Source organism: Vicia villosa, linkage group LG4 (genome assembly GCF_029867415.1).
Source record: "Vicia villosa cultivar HV-30 ecotype Madison, WI linkage group LG4, Vvil1.0, whole genome shotgun sequence".
NCBI classification, from domain to species: Eukaryota; Viridiplantae; Streptophyta; class Magnoliopsida; order Fabales; family Fabaceae; genus Vicia; species Vicia villosa.
The window spans coordinates 116,424,510-116,436,105 of NC_081183.1; positions in this window are offsets into that span (position 1 = coordinate 116,424,510).

The window sequence follows — 11,596 nt, forward strand, 5'->3', positions numbered from 1 at the left end:
ATGCTTATTTTTATTGACTTATTCAAATTTACCTATTAACATAAATTTTCTGATACTAGTTATTTGAAAGAACTTATGAAAATAACTTATGACATTGTTCCTAAAGTTTTTTCAACTTATTTTCCTAAGTTCTTGAGATAACTAGGATATATTGTTATATTTTAATTCAAATTACAAATATAATAATAATTATAATATTTTATTCATATTAATTTAAATATGTTGGCCATATAGACTTAAAAAATTTTAGGCTTAATTGTAACTTTGGTCCCCCTATTTTGCATTTTTTTCGATTTTGATCCCTCCATTTTAAAAACCACAATTTTGGTCCCTTTTTTAAATTTTGTATTCAATTTTAGTTCCCTCTTCCAATTATAACTTATTTTTAATTATGTGGCAATATTTTTGATGAGGTGTCATTTTTTATTATTTGACAAAATAATTAGACGGCATTATTTAAATTCCACTTCATTTATATATATTTATTTGTTTCAATAATAATATAAATTATTATATTTATTAAAAAAATAAAAAGAGTTACCTTTGCTAAAATAAAACTCAGAAAATTAGATATGTTTTTCAAAATCAATGAGATTATTGTCTTCATTTTCTGCAGATTTACTAAGAAAACTACTTTGCTTCCATGGAAAAAAATTTCTAGTTTCAACCTTATTTTTATTATCTGTTCACTAAACTGTTTAAGAGAAATATGAGCTTATTAGTTTTGCTAAAAAATCTAAATGTTCCAGATTTTGTCAGATTAATATAAATGGGATTAATAATAATGATATTGTGAACTTAATTAAACAAGATTAGGATTTTGCAAGATTTTTGTTTGGTAATCTTCTTTGGTAATTAAATGTTCCATATTTTTTTCAATTTAAGAAACAAATTTCAAAATTTTTCCAAAATTTTCATAAATGGATCTGTCAAAGATGTTGTGATCTTCTTTAAATGTTTTAATTTTTTAAATTTATTTAGTTAATTTATAAATTTATGGTAATTCAAATTTATTTTTTATTTTAATACTATTATTAGATAAAAAATAATAAGTTTTGAAAATTCATATCGATTAATTTTTTTTTATATTTGTTAATAAATATAATAATTTATATTATTATTGAAACAAAAAATCATTACAAATGAAGTGGAATTTAAATAATGCCATCTAATTATTTGGTCAAATAGAAAATGACACGTCATCAAAAATATTGCCACATGTCATACCCCAAAATTTACCTTCCACACTTATCTCATAACAAAAGCAAGGTTCAAATCTCAAGACATGGCTCATTCAAATAATCCAGATGATTCACAGTCAGCAAATTCAAACTGAAAGGTCAATCACAATCAAGGCATGATTCAAACCATAATCATTGGGCAAACATCAAGTATGAGGTGCATAACCATCATTTGATCAAGAATTGATCATGATTCCATTAATAGAAACTCAGAGATGAACAAACATGAAAAGGTTCAAATTAGGGTTTCTTAGGAGAAAGTCAACCCAACTTTGACTGGGCATAACTTTCACATGGAACATCAGAAATTCCCCACTCAAAGCCTATTTTGAAGGAAATTGGATTCTCTACAACTTTGTGTCTCACAAGCCAAGGCCAAAAATGCTTCATTTAAGAGATACAAGGCAAAAGATTACAGGTCATTCTCAGGCATCCTTCAAAAGCAGTTTTTTGTTAAAGAAGATATGATCAAGATAAAAGCTCCAAATGAAAAATATATTCCAAAGTGGCTTGTAGAGGACCTCTTGAGGTTTCCAAAAAGTCTTAGAAATCCCTCATAGCTTAAATATTGAGTGAGATATGATCAATCAAAGTTGGGTGATTTTGGAGGACCAAATGTGAAAAAAGGGAGGCTCAAATTGGATTTTTTACAAATAGGCCCATACTTTTATGACTTGAACTTGGCCCATAAGTTGTCCAAGACATGTGCCACGAATCTTATCACTTTACTTGATTTTTACATAATTTTATTTCATTTAAAATTAATTTTTAATGATTTAATTAAATGGAGAATCAAATATTTGGTAAAAAATATGTTTTGATTGTTTTTCAATCAACAATAATGGCAAAATACACTTCAATTTTCGTGGCAAATCAATTAGGAAAAGATTGATATAAGTTATGTCAAAATAGAAGCTTGCCTTACAAGAATAAAATCAATTTCTCAAACTTTGGCAAGATTGGATTCTTAAAGATTTTTGGTTGTTTTAAGTGACCTAATTCACTCCTTATAAGTAGAAGGACTAGGGCATACGAATGAGGGTTAAAAACTGTGGAGAGAGGAGCGTATTCAAGAGCAAAAAAAGTCTTCAAAAATTGCAAATCGGTTTCGAAGATTGAAGGCGTTTCAAAGGATTTTGAGGATTGATACGCGTCCATTGGCGTTTGCTGAAGCTGTTTGGACACTCACACGACCTCAACACCCCCAGAATTGTCTCCGATTTGTCAGAGTAAGTGCTTCTGAATCTTCGATCGATTAGCATAATACGTGCATGTTCATGTTGTTTTGATTGTACATTTGGCTTTTCCTAATTGCTATGATCGATTCTGGACGGTTTGATTGAGTTTGACGCGCTATAGGGTGATCGGCCATTAGAGGCCGATCCAAGCTTTTAGGGTTTATATTTGGGGCTTTCTGATAGGCGTGGAATTGAGTCAAATTAATAGCGTGAATCGATTCGTATGATTAAGGCGAAGAAGGTAGGGCAGGTGCGAAACGTTTATTGCAGGGCATGTGCTATTCGCTATTATGGAGGTAGGTTTTCTACGAATAAATTAGTAGCTAATTCGCAGCTAATATACGCAGGTTTCTTGAGTCTTCTTGGGGAAGACGATGACGTGTTGTGTGGTTATTGGGTCGTTTAAAATTTCGCGCGCGTTTCCATGCATTGGTTTGATTCTTTTATGTATTATTATGAAGGCGTTTTTAAAACGCATGCTAGCTCTAGTAGAGTTGGTGAAAGGGGGATTTGTGACCCCAGGGACGTGGGTTCGATACCCAGCGTCCTCTCTTATTTTTTCTTTGATTTTCCTCTCTGATTCCATACAGTCCTGACCCCAAGGCTTACCATGATCCCTCAAAATCTGGCCATTAATCATTCCTCCACCTAGATCCAACGTGCCCAGTCTGATTCCCTACATCATACACTCTAATCATAATCCTACTCAAACAAAACCTTAATAAAAACTAAATTAATTTTAATTGTTTTATTTGGTTTAATTATTTTCTTAATACATATTAATAAAATGTTAATTATTTTTTTTAATAAAATAAATACATGATATTCATATTAAATATTTTTAATTTGTTGTTCGTTCCGATTAAGTTAATTAATCGCTATGGTCAACAATGATTTTTAATTAAAATGTTTATTTAATTAAAATACAATCAATCTCTATTATTTGGTTAAATGGTTGCAACTATTTTATCAGTTGTGATGATTAACCGTCTTTCCTCCGATTTAATTTGTTATTCTTTTTAATCGAATCAATCGATTACGAGGGGTAACAATGCATATAAAATTCTATAAAAATTATTAAAATATACCTTAATTCATCATTAGTAATAATCGAACCAATCGATTAAAATTGGTGGTGATGCAAATTTCAAATCTTTTAACTATGGTAATTGAATCACTCGATTATTGCGGTTAATAGTGACAAATCAGGGTTGTACGCCCACGCCTTCATATAATTCTAAACTCCATTCAAATTACAAAGACAAAACAAACTGCGATAGGCTAACCAAAAAGCCTCTAAAAAACACATATAATCATATTCAAACTTTAAATGGCGTACAACCCTTCCCGAACTACGTAGACTCTGATCCTCCCTAAGGAGGTACGTAGGCACTTGGCAACAAGGCGAGTCCCCCTCTTCAAAATCTCAATCAGGTCATTAAAATTTTATTTGCCACATTTCTTTACAAATCCTGCCATGCAACCCTAATCTTTGAACATTAGCCTTTAGGAAAGGGCTGAGGGTGCCTAACACCTTCCCTCAGCCTGATTATAATAACTTACCCTCAATCTCTTATCTGTGTAGGGTTTCCTATTCGCCCTTCAGAATAGGTGGCGACTCGAAAGCTGAAATTTTTAGGCAGGTTGCTACAGCTGGCGACTCTGCTGGGGACAACACTTTTAGTGAATTATTATGCTCCTAAGGCTTGAGTGGGTTTAGGTTTATGGCTCGTGGTTTATGGTTTAGGGTTTGTGGCGCATTTTAGGGTTTGGCAAACTTGCCATTTTTAGAGTTTGGGGGGAGGTTCATCTTTTAATAAATATTAATTTTTTTTTTATTATTTATTTGTTTTTGTTTTTTGTTTATTTGTTCTGCCTTGAAATGTTTAATTATTATATGCATTGCTGTTTTATATTATGTTAAACCCTAAGTGTGGGAGTTAACTTTGAGATCAATAGGGGAGTACGAATCTCCTACGAATCTCACTGATAACTCCACTCGGAGTGGGTTGAGTGTTCGGAAAGGTCCAAAAGGAGGCTTGGCTTTGTTGAGGGCTGGACTGGATACTTGGCTGATCTCTCCGAGAACCTACCCCAAAAAATTCGAACCTCATGGATAAAATGAGTCGTTTTAAAATCCGAAGAGACAAAGAGTCTCGGAGGCTACGAATGACCCCATGAGACCTTCTAGAACCCCCCATAAAAGGTTGGCTCCCTAGAGCCCCCTACGTCGAACCTATGAACTTGGGTTTCTTGAAATATTGTGTTATATATGTTTGATTTGTTTTATATATTTTTTTGTTGCTATGATTTTCTTTTCTTTGTTGTGTGTTTGCATGCATCATCTCTCATTTGCATTCTCATCATGTTTTATCCACAAAAAAATAGTAAATAAAAAAAATATGTAATATAAATGTAAAAATATATTCTATTTGGTGAATGTGTAGGAAGGATGAGTACCAAGAAGACCATTGTTCACTTTTCTGTTTCCACTCCGGATATCAAGAAGCTGAAAATAATCAAGGAAAAATTACCATCAAGTGCTTTGGATAGATTTGTAATCCGCTATGGGAACATTTTGGACTTGCTAAGGGTGAGAGTACAAGAAGAAGCAATTACTGCTTTGGTTCAATTTTATGACCCTCCGCTTAGGTGCTTCACTTTTCAAGACTTTCAGTTGGCTCCAACTTTGGAAGAGATGGATGCTACGTTGGGGTTCTCAAAAATTAAAAAAGAATTCTATACTGGTGTGGGTAAAGAAGTTGACTTTTCAGATTTGGCAAAAGCTTTGGGGTTATCTGCTACGGAATTGAAGACTAATTACAAAACTGATGGGGATGTGCATGGGATCAAAAGATCTTACTTAGAAAATCAAGCTTTAATGTATGCTCAAAAGAAACAATGGGACATTTGTGGACATTTATTAGCTCTTTTGATTTTTGGAGTTGTCTTATTGCCAAAAAATGTTGATTATGTGGATCCCGCTGCCATTCATGCTTTCACTTCCTTTAAGGTTCACGGAAAAGATCCTACTCCGACTATCCTCGCTAATATTTACTATGCTATCCATACAAAGTACGAAAAGAAGAGAGGAATGCTATTTTGTTGTGTCCACTTGCTATATTCTTGGTTGACTTCGCATCTCTATAAAGCTAGTGGTCTTATCAAAGAATTGACTAGAAACGATTGGGCTCAAAAGCTAAGGGCTCTTAAAGCGGACTCTATCCTATGGTATGCAAAGAAATTAAATTCTGATAGGATCATTTACAAATGCGGAGATTTCGACAATGTGCCATTAATGGGGACTCTTGGTTGTATTAATTATAACCCCGTTTTAGCATTATGTCAACTAGGACATTCTATGGATAGTGAACCGTCCAAACAACAAATAGAAGAATTGATCTTGCATGATAATGGGAAAGGTGAACCAAGAACATTGAAGAAAGTAATTCAAGCTTGGAGTCAGGTCCAAAGAAAATATTTTGGGCCAAAGAACGCAATTGCAAAAGCACCTTACACCGCATGGGTTCAAGAAAGAGTTGGGAAGATTTTGCTTCCTTTTGTTGTGGATCCCGCATACAAGCCTGATTCTCCTGATCTTGTTCCTCTATCCATCGAAGAGATAGAAGGGATCAAGGCTGCCCTAGAGGCGTCCCGAAAAGAAAAAGAGAAGTTAGAACTTGATTTGCATCAACTTACCAACGAAAGGAGCCAACTACGCTTCGACCTTAAGGATAAGAACCAAGAACTTCAAGTAATGAAGGAAGAGAATGATAGACAAAGGAGTAAAAGGAAGCGTGCAACTGAAGGGTATTTAAGCGCTAATTTTAATCTAGAGGCTCATGATGAGAGGTTGGAGCGAGCTAATGCGGAAATTGCAAGGTGGAGAAGGCGTTATGAGAAGGCTTCCCATGACAAAGCAGAATCCGAGAAAAATCTAGAAGCTGTAGTCTTTGAATTAACTGATAGAACTAAGGATCAAGAAGAGGAAATAAGGAACCTCAAATATGACCTTCAAGAAGCTCGCAATTCTGAACAACAAGAGCGCGTAAGAAGATTAACCACGGAAGAAGAACTTTTACAGCGCACTGGTGAGTACGAAAGAGCATTTCAAGCTATGGTATCACTTCGGGAAGTGTTCATGAGAGAAAAAGAGATACACGAGGCAGCCTTGAACGAAAGAGACTATTGGAAAAGACAATACACAATCGTTTCTACAGCTTACGAGCATGTGAGCATGGTTCCTAAGATGCTTGAAGACTATGAGAAATGTCGCGATGATTATGATAAGCTAGTCTTCTTGTGTAATGATCTAATCCTGGATATTCCGAAAAGTTTGGAAAGAGCAGAATCCTCTCCCATCATCCTTCCTAAAGTTGTCAAAGAGTTTATGGAGCTTTGTAGGAGCATGGTGGACAAGTTCAAAGAAGACATCCAAAGGCGTTCTTAGCTTTATGTTGTTTCCTTGTTGCTTTTATTTCGAGTACTTTTAATTTAATTTATTTTGAGTATTTTTAATTTCAGTTTCCCTTCCTCTTTTGTAAACCAACAATGAAGTGGTATTTCCTTTCAATTAATAAAGTGTGTTTATTTTTTGCATTTACTTATTGTTCCTATAATATTCACCAAATAAATATATGCAAAAAAAAAAAAGAAAAAAGAAAAAAGGAAGAAAAAGAATAAAAAAGGAATGTATATTTACTATAATAATGTGGATAAGACATGAACATAGCATAAGCATAGCATGCATATCATGCACATCATATTTATTTCTTCAGAAACATAAAAAAAAAAACTATCTTCATCTCCAGTCACACCATTGCAACTCAACCGCTGATTCAGACAAGATCTCAAAAGAAAAAGGCAATGGAACAATTGGAACAGAACCAAGCCGCCCTTCGTGAGGAAATGACCCAGCTGAAAGGTACTGTTGAAGAACTCAAGGGAGGAATGGCCCAAATGCTGAGCTTCATGAAGGACCTCAAAGATAAGCAAGACAAAGCTAAGGAAGTTCATGATCAGTATGAAGAGATACCTAAGGATGGCAACCCATTGTTAGGATATGTTCGAGGCCATGACCCTCACAAAACGAATGCTCACGCATCTAAAAGGGGCACTACGACCCATGAAGAGGGAGAGGCCTCTCAAGAAGGATTTATCCCTACTACTCAGAAAGAAGGGACGTCTCGCACAGTTCGCATTCCAATCAACAATCCGCTTAGGGATGAGGACTACTTGGATCTACAGTATGGGGACACTAATGACACAGATCAAGTCCCTCAACCAAAGCTGACCTCTGCTGATCCTGGGGAGAATTCCAAGGAGAGTGAACAAATCAAGGCGCTGGAAGAAAGGATGAAAGCAATGGAAGGATATGATGTCTTCGATGTGGATACCTATGAAATGAGCTTGGTGCCGGATTTGACTATTCCTCATAAATTCAAGATACCCGACTTTGAAAAGTACAAGGGACTCTCTTGTCCGAAGAGTCACTTGCGCATGTATGTGCGAAAAATGGCTGCTTATGCTCATGATCAAAAGTTGATGATGCATTTTTTCCAAGATAGCTTGAGTGGAGCATCGGTTGACTGGTATATGCAATTAGAGAAGTCTCACATCCGAAGCTGGACCGACCTTGCTAATACGTTCCTAAAACAATATAAATACAATTTGGACATGGCACCCGATCGGATGCAACTCCAAAATTTGTCACAAAAGAAAGAGGAATCGTTCAAGGAATATGCACAGAGATGGAGGGAAATGTTAGAACAAGATTTGTTCTGATCAATTATCTTAGTTTTGATGATAACAATAATATGAATTTTGCTTAAGATAATATGGTACTCTAATCCAATGCAATTTCCTTTTCAGGAAATATATAAAGAGTATGCATAATTCAGCGCTCAGAAGCTTTGTCTCAAGGGTTCAGCATGCAACATCAGAACATGGTCTGGCAAGGCATCAGAAGATGGTCGAAGCAGAATCAGAACATGGGTCTATGGAAGCATCAAAAGAACATGAGATCAGAAGCACTGAAGTTCTGATGGTATCACGCTCAGAAGCACTTCAAGGTCAGAAGATCAGAAGATGCTTTGCACCAAGCTGTTTGACTCTGATGATATTCAAACGTTGTATTCACAAACATCAGATCAGAAGGAAGTACAAGTGGCAAGCTACGCTGACTGACAAAAGGAACGTTAAAAGCTATTATAGGCAACGTCAGTAGACACAGCGTGAACAAGGCTCGAGGTAGTTGACAAAAGCGTATAACATTAAATGCGATGCTGTACGGAACACGCAAAGCATTAAATGCACTCAACGGTCATCTTCTCCAACGCCTATAAATATGAAGTTCTGATGAGAAGCAAGGTTAACGATTCTACACAAAACAACTCATATTAACTTGCTGAAACTCTGTTCTACTCAAAGCTCAGAATCTTCATCTTCATCAAAGCTCACTACATTGCTGTTGTAATATATTAGTGAGATTAAGCTTAAACGTTAAGAGAAATATCACAGTTTGTGATTATAGCTTTTAAGAAGCAATTGTAATACTCTTAGAATTGATTACATTAAGTTGTAAGGAACTAGAGTGATCGTGTGGATCAGTATACTCTAGAAAAGTCTTAGAGGTTATCTAAGCAGGTTGTAACTAGAGTGATCGTGTGGATCAGAAGACTCTAGAAAAGTCTTAGAGGGTATCTAAGCAGTTGTTCCTGGAGTGATCAGTGTGTGATCAGAAGACTCTGGAAGACTTAGTTGCTGACTAAGTGGAGAACCATTGTAATCCGTGCGATTAGTGGATTAAATCCTCAGTTGAGGTAAATCATCTCTGCGGGGGTGGACTGGAGTAGTTTAGTTAACAACGAACCAGGATAAAAATAACTGTGCAATTTATTTTTATCTGTCAAGTTTTTAAAGCTACACTTATTCAAACCCCCCCTTTCTAAGTGTTTTTCTATCCTTCAATTGGCATCAGAGCGTCGGTTCTAAGGTGCAAGCACTTAACCGTGTTTAGAAAAGATTCAGGAAGAGAAAAACGCTTCAGTAAAAGATGGCTGATGAAACTGCAAAGTCTACACCTGCATCTACATCTGGCTCTGCTGAGCAACACAACGGTAACAATGGTTATACTAGACCGCCGGTATTTGATGGTGAAAACTTTGAATACTGGAAAGATAAACTGGAAAGTTACTTTCTTGGTCTAGATGGTGATCTATGGGATCTTCTGATGGATGGTTACAAACATCCAGTAAATGCCAGTGGCGTAAAGCTGACAAGGCAAGAAATGTATGATGATCAGAAGAAGCTTTTCAGGAATCATCATAAATGCAGAACTGTTTTGCTGAATGCTATCTCTCATGCTGAGTATGAGAAGATATCTAACAGGGAAACGGCCTATGACATATATGAGTCCTTGAAAATGACTCATGAAGGAAATGCTCAAGTCAAGGAGACTAAAGCTCTCGCTTTAATCCAGAAGTATGAAGCCTTCAAGATGGAGGATGATGAAGACATTGAAAAGATGTTTTCAAGATTTCAAACTCTTACTGCTGGATTGAGAGTTCTTGACAAGGGATACACCAAGGCTGATCACGTAAAGAAGATCATCAGAAGCTTACCCAGAAGATGGGGTCCTATGGTGACTGCATTCAAGATTGCAAAGAATCTGAATGAAGTTTCTCTGGAAGAGCTTATCAGTGCCTTGAGAAGCCATGAAATAGAGCTGGACGCAAATGAGCCTCAAAAGAAAGGTAAGTCTATTGCATTAAAATCCAATATCAAGAAATGCACTAACGCTTTTCAGGCTAGAGAAGAAGATCCTGAAGAATCAGAATCTGAAGAAGAAGATGAACTGTCCTTGATCTCCAGAAGGCTAAATCAACTCTGGAAGAACAAGCAAAGGAAGTTCAGAGGCGTCAGAAGTTCAAAGAAATTTGAACGTGGAGAATCTTCTGATGACAGAAGATTTGACAAGAAGAAGGTCATGTGCTATGAATGCAATGAGCCTGGACACTTCAAGAATGAATGTCCAAAACTTCAGAAGGAAAATCCCAAGAAGAAGTTTCATAAGAAGAAAGGTCTTATGGCAACCTGGGATGAGTCAGAAGATGATTCAGACTCTGAAGATGAGCAGGCTAACTGTGCACTGATGGCGACAGAAGATGACGGATCAGAATCTACATCAGAATCAGATTCTGAAGAGGTATTTTCTGAACTTACTAGAGATGAGTTAGTTTCCGGTCTAACTGAACTTCTGGAATTCAAGTCTCAGATTAGTCTCAAATACAAAGAGCTGAAAAAGCTATTTGAATTTGAAACAAAGAAGCTTGAGTTGGAGAATTCTGAATTAAAAGAAAAACTTTTAAAATTATCCAATAATGTTGGATCTCCTTCTGATTCAGAAAAATCCACTCCTAGTCTAAACCATATTCTGAAAGAATATGATTTAAGTTTCAGGAAGTTCTTATCTAGAAGTATTGGCAGAAGTCAGCTAGCTTCTATGATATATGCTGTGTCTGGAAACAAAAGAGTTGGCATTGGTTTTGAGGGTGAAACCCCATACAAACTTGAACCTGTTGATGAAATGAAATTCACATACAAGCCATTGTATGATCAGTTCAAGTATGGCCACTCCCATGATATTAGGCACACTTCACATGCTCAAAGTTTTCACATAACACACACCAAAAAGCATGTGACACAACCTAGGAAATATCATGAAACTCACATTAAGAATTATCATGCTGTTCCTCCTATTGCTTACAATGTTAAACCCAAGTTCAATCAGAACTTGAGGAGAACGAACAAGAAAGGACCCAAGAAGATGTGGGTACCAAAGAAAAAGAATATTTCTTTTGCAGATTCTCTTGGCGACAAAGAAGATAAAAGTCAACATGTCATGTCACCTGGACTCAAGTTGGTCTCAACACTTGAAGGGAAGAAGGACTGTCTTCCAAGTTCTGGTACTTAAATCTGTTGAAGAAACTATGTTCGTAGGAGATCAGAAAAGAAAGTTTATTAGTCTTGGAACCATCTGTTTTGTTTGTTTCTAAAGCAATGATGTTTCGTTCTTGAGTATTCTGAATGCTCTAAATGCTACAGAATATACAATAT